Source organism: Molothrus ater, chromosome 2 (genome assembly GCF_012460135.2).
Source record: "Molothrus ater isolate BHLD 08-10-18 breed brown headed cowbird chromosome 2, BPBGC_Mater_1.1, whole genome shotgun sequence".
In the NCBI taxonomy this organism is placed as follows: Eukaryota; Metazoa; Chordata; class Aves; order Passeriformes; family Icteridae; genus Molothrus; species Molothrus ater.
In genome coordinates, this window is record NC_050479.2 from 18,544,867 (window position 1) to 18,563,426 (window position 18,560).

General features: G+C 41.6%; 1 protein-coding gene across 3 annotated transcripts in view; it reads left to right on the top strand.

Moving 5' to 3' along the window:
• The window catches only part of GPM6B (glycoprotein M6B), a 107,044-nt gene that overhangs the window by 46,832 nt on the left and 41,652 nt on the right, over nucleotides 1–18,560 (top strand). The gene's annotated exons all lie outside the window — the stretch shown is intronic.

An 18,560-nucleotide genomic window follows, 5' to 3' on the forward strand; every position in this document is an offset into this window, starting at 1 on the left:
GTTTTTGTTTAAACCTTGGTCTTTGCTTCTAAACACGGATTGGCTTTACTCTGTTTTTCCACCCCTGAGCAGCAGTTGCGAGTAGCTGAAAAGGAATTGATCTCTAAGTGTTATAAACGTTTCTTTAGTGTGTGCTGTTGACATGTAATTAAGGGGCAGGCCAGACCGTAGCAAGCCGTGATTTTGTGTTCTGTCTCTGGCTGCCTGGTAAAAGCTTATGTTTATAGCATCCGTCTGGTCTTTGTTGTTGAGGGAGAGTTTGAGATGTCGCTCAGGTGCAGCTTCTTCTCCAGGGTGAGGGTGCTCCTGACAGTACCTGTGTGCAAACTGGTATGGTTTAGTAGGAAACTGGTATGGTTTAGTAGGAAAAAAGCTCGAACTGAGGCAGAGGTGGGATCAGCACTTAACTGCTGGCTGAGGTGTGCTGTTCAGTGCCTTGTTTCTTAAGCCTGCATTTTAATTTGATGGGTAGAAGTCTCTAGAAATCAATCCAGGAGCTGGTACTTGCAGAACTAAAGCCAGCACAAAGTCCACTTAATATTGGGTAAATATTTTTGGGGTCTGTCTGCATATTTCCTGGTGGTCTTCCCTCTGCAATTTATATGTCTTGGAGCTGCCAGCACTCAGTGGTGTGTATGAGCTGCAGGATGGGGGGGTTTGCGATGCAGTCCTAGATATCTCCTCGCTGCTTCCTGCCTCCTCCAGCCTAACTCTGTTGCTGTGGCAACTCAGAGCACCTACAGGCATGGAGTTGTTGTTGCCTATCCTTGCCATCATGCTTCATAATCTTCATATTTCTATGCCTCTCCATTTATCACATGTTTTAGGACTTGGGGTTTCTTTTGACCAAGGCTAGAAACTGCTAAATTTTTAGGAAGGTGTTTGTCTGAGACAAGATGCCATAGATTACTTTTGGTCACGCTGTATTTTGTGTTGTGATTGTGTTTGATTAAAATTCCTCAGGCTTCTTTTCTGAGTAAAGCAAAGCACGTGGTCATGCAGTGTCCCAGTCACACGGTAACAAAGGACTCCATTGCAACATTTCATTAGAAGTCTGTGTATATCACAGTTGCTCCTATTTCCAATAAGAAACCCACGAACAACCCAAGGGAAAATCAAATGTGCTGTCCAGCTATCTGCAGCTGTCTGGAAAGTGTTTTTGCAATCCCCATCCTCTGTTTTGTTAAAAATTTCTTGTGCTCTTTTCAATTTTAAGACTTTTTTAGTTTTATCAACTATTAAAAAAAAGAGAATTATACAGAATCTATTTTGCTGTCACTTCCTTTAATGTAATACTTTATCTTCCACTAATTAAGGCCTTTATCATGAGCAATTACTGTCATCTTATACAAACAATTGCCAAAAGGTTATCTTCCTCTAATAAGAGCACAGGAAATTGTGCTAAGGATTACAGGCTCTGTGGAGGTTTGCCAATAAATCTTCTACATAAAATATTTGTAGTGGTTGTAATTGCATAGTGTACTTCATGCTAGGGCAGAATCACATTCTTCCCTCAAGTTCATCATGCCTGAGTCTTAGGGCCTTTATGGTGCTTATGTGTTTACATGCACTTGCTTCTGCAGCCAGAAAGTAGATTTAAATTACAGAGGAAAGAAAATGGCAAATATTTTGCTTATCTCCATTACTGTGCTACAAACAGTAGTAACACAGATGCAGATACAGGCCAGTGGAGGGGATACTGTCATGCTTGAAGGGCTGTGGCAATCCCTGTTGCTGGGTATGCCTGAAGAGAAGAGAAGTCAAGTCAGACTCATCAAAGCAGATTTGGTTTCGTGGGGTCTGCAGTGAAATTGTGGTGTTTCACCCTTTATTTCAGATGAAACAAGTTCATGCAGCTGTTCTTGCATCTCTTTCCTTCTGACTTGGCTTGTGGTTAATAACAACACAAGCTAGAGAGAATGAAATTTGTGCATGTTCTCCTGTTCTACCACTGCACCTCTGTCAATAATGTGTGTGTGCTGGAGAAAAATGTATGGAAACTGTAGAGGTCACTGTGAATACTTCAGCCATCCCCCACTCCCCACTACTTGACTCATTCTTTGGCTGATTAGATTGTTCTAGTCAGGTGTCCTGCAAAATTAAACATAGGGTGTTAGAACCCAAACAAAACTCTTTTTTTGTTTGTTTAATGGTCTTTTGACTAATTGAATGACTTCTTGATGATTACAATAAAATGAGGTCTCTGGAATGGGATTGTTAGTTTGGTTGTTAGTTGACCCCAAAAGGTGTGGTTCAGTCTCTGGAATAGGATCATTAGTTTGGTGTGGACCCCAAAAGGTGTGGTTCAGAGACATTTTTCACTAGCAAATTACTATCTCAACTTTGCCAGTTGTGCATCCATCTATAGGAAAGGCCATTCTTAACATTTAATTGCATGATGTGCAGTTGTGGGGTGCACCTCTCATGGCAGGTCTGTTCTGCAGCTGATCTGTCCAACCCTCTGGCCCTGTAGTTCATCCCCCTAGCTTTTCCTCAGCCTTCCTTCATATGTTATGTTTCTCTGGTGCAGATAGGATGTCTTTTGGCTCTTAGATGGATTAGAATCTTAGGAGGCAAACTGCATTCAGGAGTGTTGCCCATACTGTGATCCAGCTCATTTCCTTTAGTACATCAAGGGCTTTCTTCTCATTCATCTAAAACATCTCCTTACTTATTTAAAACATAGCATTTGAAATTGCCTTAAGTAATCCAGTTCTAGTGCTCATCAAAATACAAAATTAAAATAAAAGCTAAATTTCAGGTTTATAGTATATTTAATATAAAAATAACATATTCCAGCCTCAGTGCCGACTTCTGAGTCCGGTTCTTCAATGCCTCAGCAGGCCCCCAAATCTGCTATGCAACTTGCAAAAGGAAGCTACCAGTTACTCTGAAGCCAAAACTGGCCATTATAAAACCTCTGTAAGCTGGCTGCTAGTCTCAGAGTTCATTATGAGGGAGGTCATTCCTCCTTACAGCAATGAATGTAGCTTTTGAGTACATTTTGAAAGTTTCATTTAATCACAGTGTGGATGAATTGTTTCAGTTGTGATCGCCTGATGGGAAACTAACTTTCTTCTTCCTAGGAGAAAAAATACTGTGTTGATTCTTGCAGCAGCTTTTAGAACTACAGGATGTGATTGCCTTGATTTTTTTTCTTTTTTTTTAAGACTTGAAAATTTTGGTACTAAGAAAGGAAACTTTTCCTTTCATTTTTTTTCATACAGAGTACTCAGTTTAAATTGGTGAATATGCAGAATAAGATCTTCAACAGGCTCTTTCTGTACATCTTCTTAAAGTTTTTTCCCCCCGAAGTGTTTTCCAGTCCTCCAGAAAAAACATTTGATTGCAAAATGCTTCAAAGAGTGTAACAATTTCAAATTTGGCTGAAATAGTTTAAATAGGGAAAAGAAAACAACTTTGTTTTGGTTTTTTGTTTGTTTGTTTGTTTTTGTGGATAATCTTTCATGCCCTAATTGGAAGAGTTTGAAGAAGACACCAGGTTCATCTTGGAGATTTATTACGATGAAAAAACATGTCCTCAAGCCAGAACACAAGAATTGCCAGTGAGATCTAAGGAAATATTTTCTTTTCCCTATGACAGTGGTTAAGCATTGTAAGACATTGTCCAGGGAGGCTGAGAACATCCCTAGAGATACTCAGTGCAGAACTGGACAAAGCCATAAGGAACTTGCTGTAACTGATCCTGCTTTGGCCTGGGCATTGAACTGGAAATTACCAGGAATCCCTACAACCTAAATTATTCAGTGATATTAATCTTGTTTGTATGTACAGTATCTATGGTATTGGATGAATTTGCTGCTCTATTATACAGTCGTATTTTCTGCATGATTGCAGAGAACTGCAGAGAAATGTTGAGGGGGAGTCTTGGCAGAAGTGAGGAGTCTCCAGCAGCAGATAGCTGGTGAGCAGCTCGAGTCAGGAGTCCAGTGCAGCCAGCTGCTGCTCGTTCAGGATATTATCCTGGAGCCATGGATCGATGGGGTGGCTGTGCCAGTCCTCCCTGGCCACTTTGTGAGGACTGTCATGTTGTAACTATCTCTGAACAAGTAGGCCCAGCCTCAATTTTCATCATGCGCATAAAAATGGGTTGGTGAATAGAAATGTTAAGTCTGAAGTACTGTGTAGCTTTACTTTCCCTAATATAGACCCTTTGCCAGGACCAATGTAGAAGAATTCTGTCTCATACCACTAGGCCCTGAATGCTGGGAAAAACAAATAGCAGTGCTTTCTAACATGTCTTCTCCCAGCAAAACTCCAGAACTTTTTCCAAGTAAGTATGTGCTTCAAAGTATGTTTAAATGTTAAACTTTCACATGACTTACACTAAACATTTAAAGTATCAAAAATATTCAGTTTTAATCCTCTGTAATCTTTTTGATTACTCTGTGGTTGTTGGAAATGCTATTGATTGCCTGTTGCCGGAGAGATTCAAGATGATCAAAAAGGCATGTATTATGTATTACTTCCCAAACCAATAGATCAAAAAGGGAAAATTCCTGGCATTAACTATGTTTAAATATTTCAGCAGAAAATCATTATGGTTTCCAGAAAATGTTGTATTCTCTGTTCTGTGTTTCCTTCCTTGCTATTCAGAAGTAATTAATTAATTCAGGTTATCTTAGTTTTTAACATGGATGTGTCAGTGCTGTCCTATTGCAGGTCCATAGAAATTCTGAGCTATAAACATCAAAGAAATTCTATATCAATGAGGTGTGTGGTCCAGACTGGAAGGAGATAGGTAAGACAATTTAATTTCTGGTCACATTCTTCATATTTGTGTCCCTAATTTTCTAAGGTGTTTGGTGACAAGAAGGACTACAGACCTCAGGAAGCACTGCATAGTGTTCACGAAAGACAAACTGTTTCATTTTCAGATAGATCTGAAGAATTTTTTTTTCTTCCTGAAAACTCAGACAAACAGTATTGAGATGTATCTTCTCTGATGTATAAAGGTGCAGAAGCTATTTAAAACTGTCCCACTGCAGAGCTGAGATGAAAGTCTTTGTGGCTGTTAGCTGTAACTCAAAAAGAAATCCCTGGGTTTTTTTTGTCTCTCCCACCATCCTTAGAAGTGGTAAAGTAATTCCTTTAATATTAGCTGTTCATGAAGTACCCAAGCTGCATAGTCCACCCAATCTAATTAAGGGTGACTGTTACATTCTTATTGACCAACAAGGGAAAAAATGCATGAGAAAATTTTGGTCACACCATTTAAACAGTAAAGAAATGCTATTGTGAATAAATTATACAGGACATAAAATGTCTTCATAAAAATCCAATGGGCTTCAAGTAGATGTTGAAGCAGAGGAAGTGGTGCATGGATAGAGGAGAAAGAGAATCTGGTTTTTAATTAATTTAACCAGCTGTAGGTGATGAAGATACTGATATACTTGAAAAAGGGATTGCATCTAGAACCCAAATGTAGGTCACAGTCCATGACAAGAAGAAATTGCAATTTGAGGCCCACAGAGTGATGGATAATTGAATATAAACTCTTGGTATAGAGCACTGGAGGAAAGGACGCAGCTGATTCCCAGTTTCAGGAGTGATGAAGATTCAGTACTGTGTGAAAGGGTTTGATTCACACAAATTGCAAGGAGAACAGTAATTGTAGAAAAGCTGTGAGATAGTGAGGTTTTGCCATGATCCAAGAGCAGGTCAGTCTCTGTGTGGGGGAATATTTCTACCAGTGGACAGAGTTTGGATTCATAAGGCAGTGGCATAACAAGTTCCAATGTCTGGAAGCTGGAACACAAAATGCATGCTACTAATAAGTGATACTCTTTATTGTGCTGATGATTCATCCATGAAAGAACTAAGCCATAAATTTAGTAGGTCCCTCATCTGGCCAATTCTTTCAAGATACCAGATTAGCTGTGTTTCTCCAGAAGAAATGTCATAGCCTTGTAGGAAAGGGAGAAGACAGTGATATGGTGGAGGACTCACTGGATGAAGTCTTGTGGGGTATAATAATCTGGAAGCTTTGTGATCTGGAATAAGTCTGTCAGGAACTGGAGTGAGGCCATCAGGTTTTTTTCAGATAGGCTGCTGAACAGCTGTCAGACACTAGCTGCCAGATAACATAAAGAATGTGTCCTGCGTTGCCAGAATGTCTAAGTGATTTTGGCAGTGGAAGGAAATGTGGGCTTGCTTCATAGTCTTTTCACCACAGGAAGGGATGATGCACATTATAATCTGTTCTAGCAGAGCATTTGTTTGGGCACCAGAGGAAACAAAAGAAAATACAGGACAAAAATCCAGATCAGTGCCCTGTGGAGAGAGTAAGACCAGGTCTTGGAGGCTTTTATGTGCAGTTAAATTTCACTCTTAGGATGACTTTTAGAAGCAGATTCACTAAATCATTTAGTACTTTCTGCTGACAGTTCTGACTTGTTTGAAGCTGTTATACATCATTGCTTGAGAGCAGATTCTACTGGACTCACCAAGGTTAGAGATGAGAAATTTGTCTGCTTTTATGTGTCTTTAGTCCAGCAAGCCTTTCTTCTCTTTGCTTAGACTGTGCCATTTTGGGGCTACTGCCCTTTCACAAGTGTCAGATGTGAATGTTGTGCTTTACACCCAAATGGATGCTAACTTCCTGCTGATTTAGGTGTCCACTTTTCTCAAACCCAGTTTCCTGGAGGCTTCACTCCCCTCATGATGCACTTAGCTTGAGCTGCAAAATGTAGACCATGGAAATGTTGAGAGGGAAACTGAAATCTCTTGTGCTCCAAATCTTTTCATTTTCTTCATGACTCCGCAGTACCATTTAAGCATGTGTCCTGTGGGTTTTGGAAGGAGTACCAGACTCAGTCTAGCTTGATGGGTCTTTATGTGCACATATTACCTCCAGTTAAATTCCAATAAGAAAGTCATCTCATGGAAGTTGGTCTTGTCTCCCTACCTGTCTTGTGACACCCTGACCTGTTAGAGCACTCTGTCACTAGCAGGTGTTGGGCTGGTGCACTGGTTTGTCTCCTGCCTTTTAGGACAGGCTGAGGTCTCCAGGTCTTTCTCTAGAGCCTTCCATGTGAATATCAAATATGTTCAGTGATTCTTCGTTACCAGCTGACAGTTGTCACGCTTCTCAACTTTTTAATGAGAAAGGGATAGAGATGGCAAAGACATTAAACAAACCTGGAATTCCTTAGTTTATAGAAACAGTGATGCAGTCTATGGACATAAAATGGGTAACAATATGGATTGTACAGACTAGATTGTACCAGATTGTACTAGACACCATTGAGCGCTGTCTTGCTCCTGCTTGAAGGTGCCTGATCTTGAGAGAGGCGTGAGGAAGATACCAGTGCTTGTCAACAGGGATCACTGTCAGCCATTCCCAACTTCACAAGCTGATAGTGAAGATTTACATTAAAATAGTCACCGCTAAGTTAATTCTAATCAATTGGAAATCAGGAACCGAGGAAGGATGAATATACTACATAAGCACAGCATTATTCATATAGCATAGAGGTTTAAAATATAACTTTTGTCCTAGTACTGAGAATGTGCTGTAAGTCAGTCTTAAAACATAATCAATTGCAATGAAACACAGCAAAGTTATGATTAATTTTCTATCATAATAATCATATTTATATGTAATTTGTGACTGTTCAGTTCTGTGAGAGTCTTAGATCTCTAGGAAAAAATTCAGGAAAGCTACCAAGGTTCACATGAAAGCAGGGATCAATGCGCTTTCAAGTGTGTTTACTTGCTCAGCCAAAAATGAGCATGTGCAAACATTATAGGGTTCAAGGGGAAACCAGTGAACCAGCTGGCATCCAAAGGAAAGATCATACTGATTATCTGTTTCCACAGAAAAGCACCTCTAGCCATTACTATATTTTGAAGGGCCACTATTATTGGATATTTCATTCTGTAACTGGTGTATAATCAAGAACTACTAATAGAAATCTAAACATTTTTTATAGTAATTCATAAGATGAATAAATCAAAGATGAATCATTCAATTGGATGCTATCCCTCAAATGCTTTTTCTGTTGTTATTGTTAAATCCTCACTTCTTTGTGTGAAGTACCTGCTTTGCTTTGCTGAAGATTCCTCACATTTCATACAGAAGGTCCTCTCCCCCACTGACTCCAGGCTGTTCCTGTAGGTCAGATCTCTCTCCTTACAAACTGACAGTTTGCACCTCATATGTTATTGGAAAGTTGTAACAACTTCTTTAATTTGTTATGCTTTTCTGCAGACAGTGCTGGATTGCAAACTCCTGCATGGTGCTGTGCATGGTGAAGGAAGAGAGCACAGCTCAAAGTTCTTCTTTGGGCCATCATGTGCTCAGGTTATTTCTGAATAGCAGCCCCCTGTCTGGGACTGTATATGTGCCTGGTGTTGTTTTGTGCTGCTGTGTGATAAAATGAAGCAATGTGGCAAGATCTGAACAAAAACTTACCAGCTTTTACCAAAAATATATTTTTTCATACCAACTTTTCTCAGTCTTCAGCCTTAATTAATCCTTTTTCTTGATTATTCACTTAAAATGAGTGAAGTGCAGCAATTCACAAAGTCTACTTATGTACATAGAGCCATGAGGTGTATCTACATATAGGATGATGGGTTCCATGTTCTTTCCCAGGAGTTTTGGGACTAGCTCTCTGGGCTTGGCAGCAGGACTGAATTACTGGCATTGCAATGCCTTGCTGAGGTGTGATGGTGCTTTTGGAGAGTATCTTGGGTATCACATGCTGAGGGAGAGAGAGGAGTGCCCATCTTCTACTTGTAATGAGAACAAGGGAGAGTGAGAAGAAACCCACTGGCAAGTCCAGGTGTGTTTCCACTGCTGCACCTGCATTTGTAATAAACAGATATTTCCCTAGTCACAAGCAAAATTGTTGCTTTTCCTCATCAGATGAGTCAGTTCAGAAAGAGACAAAGTTTCTATACCACAAGGGCATTCCTGCCAGAGGACAGATTTTTGTTTCAGATACATCGAACAGGCTGAAATTATATCTAATTAATGACTGTGTAAGCTGGCCTTGTGCTAGAAGGCCATATGTTCATTTGTGTAGACATGATGAAGACAGGCAAACAGCATCTGCAGAGATTACAGATCTGCCCTAGAGCTGCTTACTCACTGTGAGGCACTTGATGAGGAAGGCACTGCGGATGCCAACTGCCTGAAGTACCACTGATACTCACGGATTGTACATGATATGATGTGAATTTTCATGGCATGTTGCTGCCTGCAGTCTTTTGTCACTTTGGGATGGGGTCCTCAGCATGCTGATTGGTTGGGGGTACCTCCTCTGTGAAAGGGTTGTGATATAAATGTTCAGATACTCAGGGAAGCCTGTGTGTAGGCACTAATGTGACAGGTAGTGTACAATTGTTTGTTTTTAAAGAGAGGAGGGAAGCAGGAATAAATGGAATGGCTCACCTATGTGGACTTACAGCTGAGAGCTTTTCTCCAGCCTGTAGGAGCAGTGTCTTTCATTATCAGGTCCACTGGTCCTGAAGGTGTGTGCCATAGCTAGCAGGAATGTGTGTGTGCATGTACTTCTGTTAAATATATTTCTAGCCAATGAGGGAAGGGAAAGTGTGTTTTAAAGGTGTTCAAATAGTAGTTCTATTTGTGTGCAAAATCTGTCCTGAAAATCTCTCTCAGCCTTTGAGAAGGCACTGAAAGGGATTTTTAGTTGTTTTCCTTTTCTGGTGGAAGACGTTGATATCAATAATGTTTCAAGGAGTGACGAGGAGACTTTGGGAAGGGCCAGAGGAAAGAAAATAATTTTGCTGTGATCCATTTTGCTAAGATGAATGGTGACCATTTCAACTTTAGTGAAAATTTACCTTTCACTAAAGTTGTGTTGTCTCAGTGGGGGGACATGAGGACTTGAATTGCATAGGCAGAGTCTGGAAAAATTCTATTGAGCTAGAGGAGAAAGGCATTTCTTTGTCCTTGAGGAGTTTTGTATTTGTCCTCTGGGATGAAGGATAAGTCAAACAGGCTACTTTTGGAAAACTAAGAAGTCACATCATTTTTCCCCTGGCATTTTTGCCATTTCAGACAGCTCTGTCTTTTCTTCTGACTCTTATTCTGCCAGAGACCACCATTCTGGGTGGATGGCTTCCAGTGCTCTTCTGCCTGTGAAGAAGAAACATTAGGCAGAGTCAGAGAAGGGATATTGTTCAGCTTTGTGGCCACATATATCCTCACTGTCTCCATACAGGAGCCCTTAAATCCTCCAAAAGTGTGGGTTTGCATTAGAAGATAGGAAGGTTTGTAGTTACTTGGCAGTGATCTGGAACCACTTTTACACTTGTCTGTACACCATCAGTGGGCAAGTGGGCTTTTCTGATCAATTGCAGAAGAAATTGGAGAGATTTAAGTTGTCTCAGTATCTCTGTGGGTTTAGTTCTTAATTATCCTTTTGTGCCATTCTGCTGAAGCATGTTTGTTAATCACTCCAGAGTACTTTAGCTTCTTTCAATATATTGAATTCCACTTGGATGCTTTTAAAAGTGTTTGCACAGCATATGCCTTTCTTAGGAGTATGGGAAATATCCACAGTCTGAAACAAAAGTGCAGTGTTCCAAACTCAACATCCATGTTGTTATCCCGTAAATTAGTACGCACTGTGCCGTTACGTAAGTTTGCCTTGTGTCAGAATAATAAAAGCTGAGTGTACTAAAAGGCTGATAAGCCTGCCATGAAGAATTACATTGTTCAAAATTTTCTGTCTTAAAATAACACCTGTTGCCTTACTGACATGCTGGTAGGATAGTGTGTCTTGAGAGCTAGTAGAAAAAAAGCAAAAAAAAAAAGGCAATTTTTCAGGCCATTCAGGTCTGAGCTTTGGCAGCCTTGAATTTAGTATTGTCTCAGAGCCACTCTTCTACAAAAGGACTTCGAGAAAGCACAGCTGTTCTGTATTTTTGGATATTAAAAATGGACAAAGTCACTTTTCAGTAATACTGCCATAGCCTCGAGGACCAAATGCAAAAAACAAGTGCTCCTTCTGTTGGCAGGTGGGAAGTTCAATCCCTTAAAAAGCTAAATAAAAAATAATAAAATAGATGGTTGTGCAGATTCTGAGGGTAGCCTGCAATGAGGGTGAAGGGACAAGTACCCACAGCTGCCAGAGAAAATCACTGCTGGCAGTGTGCGCGTATAAAGTGACAGCGCACTTCCAGCGGCCCCTAAATGAGTGGCAGGGGGGAGAGGGGAAGTTCACCCCTGCCACCACAGCCATGCACAATGATCGCCTTTCTGGGTGCCCAGGTCACAGCTGCTGTCTGGAGATTACGTACAGAAGCACTCTTCTTCTCTGGAGAATGAGGTTTCCTGGAGGATTAAGCACAGGCTGAAAGCAGGAGGAGTTATTCAGGAGGGAGACAAAGACCTTGAGCCCAGGGCTGTGACAGGCGACAGGGGCGGAAGACTGAGCAAGAACAGGACTGCCAGGAGTTGCTGCTTGGATGGGAGAGCCTTCAGTTAGGGTCCTGAAGTGGTCCAGTTGTGGGGTGGAACCCACTGAGGGTCTGGCATGACCTTGCCTGCTGCAGGACTTGAAGTGTTGCTTTCCTACTCATGGGGAGGTGGGTGGAGTCTGAAGGGCTCTGCCACCTCCTGCATCTACAGTCATTTCTTGCTCTTAATCTCAAGCCTCATTTATTATTCAGAAATTGTGACCAATGCAGTAATCTGAACCCCCATGTAAAGGTGCATATGCACTCCCCATCTGCTCAGAAAGTGATGATTTTTGCATTTTCTTCTGTCACTGACGTGTTTCACCATGCCTTCTAAACCCAGTGCTTTGGTGCTTCCTTCCTTCTTCCCTCTTCCTTCTTAGCTTTTTTTTAAATCTCCTTTTTTCTCTCTTATCCTACTATTTCACCTCTTGGGTACACACATTCCCAGGCAAGTATCCAGAATATCCTTCACCCACGTATCATGTGCCAGCACCTCTGTTTTGTGTAGGAAGGTCTTCTATATTTGAAGCCAGGGCCATCTGTCTCAGTGCTAAAAAAAACAAAAAAACCACCCAGGTTTCTTGCAGTTTTCTGCAAGGGCAGTGGCCACAGTTCTTCTGCATAACTGTAAAAGGAAAATGCAACCAATTCTATAGTAATAATATCTGAAACTTCTATTTATCAGTTTTAAAGTTAAGTCTTATTTCACCTGCTGGATCAAATTTCCCACAGATCCCATATGCTGGCAACTTCTTTTGAGTGGCTTCAGAATCCTAGTGCTTTTTATAATCTGAAACAAATGAGTGCTGCACATAATGTAGGAAAGTAGAGGTGGAGGCAGAGGAGGTTGACAATGCATGCATTCAAACAAAGTGAAAGTGCAAGTGGGAAAAATCTGACTGTGTTGGTAGAGCTTGTCAGAGGGCGTTTCAGGCATATCATGTATTAGGAAATCATAGTTATTTTAAAAGCAAAAGAATGAAACTTCTTAAAAGGAGCAGAATTCCAGAAGGATGCTAATGAGAAGTATTGGGTGCCAGTGTTTAAATGTAATGTCATAGTTGCTAGTTGTCCGTGCTGTATGGATATTTCCTAAGTGCAGTGTGAGTCTTAACCAAATCACATTTTAAACTCTATTTCCATTTGCTTCTCACTCTGTAAAATCCTCTCTAAAAAGGAGTGTTGTCAAGTAAATTGGTAAGAATTGAAATACTGCTGTTGTAGCTGAAAATAGTTCATGCTTTTGATATTGCATTTAGGCACAAACAAAAATAAACAGGAGATCATACAAAAACTGTTGAGAGGAGAAACTCAGTGTGAGGTAGAAATGTAACCTGTGCTGCTCGCTTCTGGCCCTGGTTGATATATTGTTAGGAGCAAAATGCTGAAGAGTGCTCCCTTGCAACAAATATTACATAAATACTTGCAAGGAGGAACTGAAGCAACTTTGATTTTTTTTTTTTTTTTTGAATCACCAGTCTTGTGAAGAGTACTGATGACTGCCCACATCTGGTTGGTGAATTGGATTAGAATTTAATTAGCATACAGAGTTTAGAAAACTTTTACAAAGTTTTAAAAATAATGTGAAAGGAATAAGGAATAGCTTAGCTAAAAATTCAGAGAAGAATTACTGAAATGTTCCTCTGAGCATAACTTGAAAGTTGCTTTCCTGCTCCTTAAAGATGTAGCTCGCATGAATGGTAACCTATTTTATTAACATTTTCTGTTCAGATAATTTGTTAAGTTTAAAGATATCTGTAGTATCTAATTGACCCCTGTAGCTAAGAGTCCATCTGGAAATCTAGGCACATACTGAGGAAGATCAATAAAGTGATTTTAGTGTTTCTGAAAACAATTTTTGTGGCTTAGTTTATGCATCAGAAAGGACAATTCTCCTGTCCTACGTTTGGGAAGTACCTCAGCAAACACAAAAGAATAGTCTATTCACTTTATGTACTTACTTTTTCAACACTGTGTTGTAAGGGCATGTTTCCAAGCAAAAACATACTTTCCTCTTTAATCTCATTCACTTACATATACATCAATTTGGTATAGCAAAGTGGTTAAATTCAGGCTGAAATGTGGTCCAAAGGAGAAATGGAGGCAGAAACACCTTCTGTAATTCTTACTGTAGAGGAATAGAAATTCTTTCCCCATGTCACTAAATTTAGGGCTTACACCAGCACTGAGAAGCAGTATTTTTCAAAATATTGATTTGTGAAACAGAAATTACAAATATTTTAAGATGTAAATGGCTGCTTTTTTGTCTTCCTTCTCCATTGCAGTTCTGAGTATCTGTTCAGCTTTAGAGGTGCAATCTCTTTTTCTGTGTGACTGCACAGGGTGTTATTTACAGAGCATATCCATAACAGTGCTTCAGCTTGCAGGGGTGGGAAGTAGAGCCCACTTTGTATTGGCAGTATTTCTTTTGTGTCCTTAAAGAAAAATCTTAAACAATATTTATGAGAAAGGATCAGCATAACACTACCAGATGATTCAAACTGTGGAAAAATTACATTTCACTTCTGTAGGGCATCCCACATACTTAGTTGCTATGTCTTGGCTTAGTTGGGATTCTTTTACATATATATATATATATACACACATATATACGCACACACACACACACACACACACACACACACACACACACACATTATTTTTTCTCTTTGATCTATTTAGAAGAGAGATAAAATTCTGTCAACATCTGTAGTGATGTTACATTGCATGCAGATAGAGCATAGGCAGAAAGAAAGGAAGAATGTATCTTTTGGGGCGAAAGGGGTTTATAAGTATCCAGGCCCTTGAGTATTCCTGGGCTTCTTGGCTTCAGTGGTACAGCTCTGTGAGGAAAGCCCCTGTGGAGCAGAACACAGTCTATTTCTCCTTGGTTTGGGATCAGCTTGTGCAGCCTGTCTGGGACCATGCAGGATCCCTGTGGAAAGTGCAGTGCTGTAGAATCATGGGTTCTGTCCAGCCAGTGCACTCCAGCTAGGATGCAGTAGGATGATGTGGGGAAGCATTTACTTCTTCTCTCACTCTGCTCTACGCCTGCTTGCATCACTCTCCGATCTTCGTCGTGATGTAGCTGGTGGCACAACTCTTCAGTATTTGGCATTTCTGCTTTCCAACCTTGACCTGAAAGGAATTTTCTGTTTTATGATCCTCATCCTCTCTCCAAGGACAAACTTGAAAGCCATAGTATTTTTTTCTTTAACATCTGTGTGTCTGAATAAGTTTTGGGACTCTTGCATTTGGAGCAGAAAATTCAGACTAGCAAATTTCTACCATTTCCTGAAAGGAGTGAAAATCACCTCTGCCTTGACACCTGCAGCAAGATCCCCCAAGTCAGGACAGTGTTTAGAAAGTAGCAAAAATAGTAATGATCCTTGAAATTGGTTTTGTTAGACTGAGTTAAAAGGACAGGAAAGGAAATGTGTGGAGCTTGTCCTGCTTCATAGCACATCCATCTCTTGTGTGAGTGCCAGTAGTTTTGGGGTTTGTTTTTTTTCATGAGATTAATATAGGAGGCCAGAAACTATTTCTGCCTACAGGAGCAGGCATAGTATATCCTGCATTCTCTGTGTCTTCCTCCTCTGACTGAATGCTGAAGCGTGAAGCATATTCTGAGATGTTTCTATGCTGTGCACTTGCACAGTAGAAAACAGCAGTAGGTGGGATATTGGAAAAGTTAATAGCACTTACTCAATGTGGAGGTGAGAAGGTAGTTTTGTTTCAGCAAGATAGTGACTCATGATGCCAAAATGAATGTGATGAGGCTGGTTTATTTTAGCTTAGATATCACACATACCTGTTGAGGTCTGAGATAAAGCAAGCAAACCCTCAGTAAGCATACTGTCAGAGTTCAATACCCTGTAGTGATCCAAGTTGTAAAAGCCTGCCTCATCACATGAGAGCACAGAGGGCTCTTTCTGGGGCTCTTTGAAAGGAAGAGTGGTGCCTTTGTTGGCAGGGTGCTGCCCTGTGCCAGAACACCACAGCGGATGGCGGCATGTGCTCTGCATTCATCGTTGGTCTGAATCCAGGGATTCTGAAGAATAAAGGAAATTTGAGAATATTTCCTGGATTGGGGAGTGCTATGAACAGGTCCCATTGGGTGTCAGCAACATGAAAGGCACTGCTTTACCCTGGTCTGAGTTCGTTCACTTCCTTTCTTCTTCACACCCCAAGATGCTGAAGAGAAATTCTGCAGGTGAGACATAGTATTTCTAAATACATGGAGGGCTTTTTTTTTCTCAGCTTTCTCTTTCCTTGGTTTAAATTCAAAGTTATGACACTGTTTTACCTGAAGTTTCTTTTGATAGACCTTCACTCCTGAGAATCCTAAAATCTCATTGCTGAGATTTTTGCCCACCAAAACCACTGCCCTTCTCAACTGGGTAATGCAGAGAAAATGTAGCACAACAAGTGTCATGGGTTGAGATAAGGAAAAGTATATGTGAATGGAGCTGAGATTTGTTTTATTTCATTTTCTGTGTCAAGCTGTCGTGGCATTTGATTCCAAAGGACTCATCTCAGAAGGACTGGTTACAAAGTGAAGTTCTCACTCTAGTGTGAATGAGAAAACCAGTCTCCATTTTGGTCTTTAATTCCTCTTTTCACCAGCCTAGACTGTTTTGTTACTCTCACCCATCTGTTAATGACCTAATGAAGGCCTCTGAAGGGTTTCTTAAGTCCCTTCTCCTTTTTCTTTGACATTAGAGCTTCCTGTGGTAACATGGCAGCCTTGTCTGCTGTTTTGGTACCAAGTTGTGAAATGCCTCAGAGTATGGGAAAACCATGTCCAGCCTTTAAAGGCTGTGGTGCCAAATAATGTGTAGTCCTCTCCAGCCAGATTCCTTAGTGCCCCTGAACAAACACCTTGAAAGTGAACCTGTGGCTACTGGAGACTATGAAAAAGCTTTCCAGGGAGTCAAGTTGGCAGAGCTGGTGCATCAGAGAAGAGTCACTGGGGGTCAGACCCTTGGGCTGTGGACACTCAGTGTTGCAGAGTATCTTGTGGGGAGAAGGGAGGGTCCCTGCTGGAGGGAGGAGGATGTCCACAGTCAGACCTCAGTCGCTGCTGCCATATGGACACGGTGCTGTGCCAGTGCCAGCAGCTCTGTCACTGCCGTGGGGACCAGTGAGTGACATGCCTCTCCTGCCAGGTCGTGCAGATCTGCAGGGAGGCAGCACGGTGCTGCGTGGGCGCTTGGCACATGGCAGGGGATGGTTGAGAGCAAAGTGCTTGTGCACAGCAGACACTGTTGAGTATCTTGAGCTTTGCTGCAGAAGAAATCAAGGAGGAGAGATGGATGCTCATCCTCAGGAAAGTTTCCTGAAACAGAACAAAAAGAGTCTGAACAAAGCATTTCTCCTACAAGACTGCTTCTGCAGGCTGCAACCCAGGCTTTTTTCTGAAGAGCTTTTATATCCACCTCACTTGCAAGCTGCCTGCCTAGGATCTCATTGGCATTCTGCTTTTCTGCTGTAATCTCATGTTGTTAAGGAGTGTGATTTTTCTTCTTAGCTGTGCCACATATAGAAGATTACATAAATACTGTGGAAATTTTGGGAGAGGGAAAATGAAGAAGAAGAAGAAGAAGAAAAAGAAGAAAAACCAAACCCAAACCACCAAACCCTTCCTCGAAGCATTTTGACTTTGTAATCTTATGTCTTCCTCACAGAGGAAATTCTGTTTAATGTAGGAAGAAGGCAGACATGCCTCTTTACCAAGAAAACCACAAACTGGCTTCGTAATGGTCCAACTGTGTTAATGAGCAATTACAGACCAACACACTGAGCTGAGGTAGATTTATTCTCCTGGCAGCTGTTGCCCAAAGATGGTTTGATGCAGCAGTGCTTTTTCCTCCTCTTCAGTGTTGAACTCATTTCCATCTCCTTCCTCTTGCCCTCTTTTCCTGGGTAAATAGAAATTCACTATTTCGTAAAGGTGATGCTTCTGAGGTTCAGCTCTCCCATTAAACCAAAGGATAATTCCAGGATGGACAAAAGGCTTTTTTTTTTGCTCCTCCTTACAGCACAGTGCTTCAGTTTCTCATTTTCAAAACAGGTATTTTAAAAAATGTGTCCAGGATACAGGGGTATAATTTAGCTTTGAATACAGGACACTTTCTGATGAATGTGTTTGAGTTCTGAAATCCTCGATGACAGGGTCTGTGTCAGTGTTGAGGGCAGCCAGGCCAGCTCTCTGGGGGGGACCCTGGGCTGCTGTTCAGTGCAAGCAGTGCAACAGACACTGTGCTGCTCTTTGAATTATCGAAAGACTCTTTTAAAAGTCTGAAACCGATCAAATAATAAGATTTTATCGGTTGTGCTTCCTTCTTTACAGAAAGAGTGAAAATTTGTTAAATATGCTTGCAACTGGCGAAGGAGAGGAGGAATAAAACTTCAAACAGTGCTGCTAAAAACAGCCTGGGCTGCTTTTGTTTGGACTTGCAAAACGCAGCAGCTTAATGCCTCCATTGTATGCAGGGGGAAATATGCTAATTCAAAGCACATTTCCCATCAGAAGCCCTTTCAGGCCTGTCATCGCTGAGATATGAAGGATGATAAAAGCGGGGAGCAGGGGAGGCCGCTGCTGTGGGAGCGCGGCTGCGGGCATTGTGCGCTGAATGCGGCTGCCGAGCCCGCTCACCCGTGAAGGCCCGGCCCGGCCGCCTTCCCATGGGCGCCGCCTGCCCGGCCCGGCCCGGCCCGGGCCCCCCGCCCCGCCAGGGCACGGCCTCAGAGACCGCGGTGTGCAAGCACCGGCCTCCAGCGCCCATCCCGCAGCCCCCTGGCCCGGGGTTCCTCTCGGGGTAACACGGACACCTACTTTCTGTTCACTTTAAGTGCAGTTTAAGCTGAAATAACAGATTTTTCGTGACAAGGCCTCCATCGGTTCCTTTCCAAGTTGCTGATACATGCAGGGCAGTGGCGCTGAGCTCCCTCTGTAAAGAGATGCCTTCAGCTCGGGAAATGGGGGATGCTGCAACTGGCAAGAGTTTTTTCTTTTCAGTTATGCAACAGAAGGGAGTCTCTGAAAAGCTACTTAGTCTGTTACCATATCTATATGGTTATGTTGGAGGTTGAAATAAATG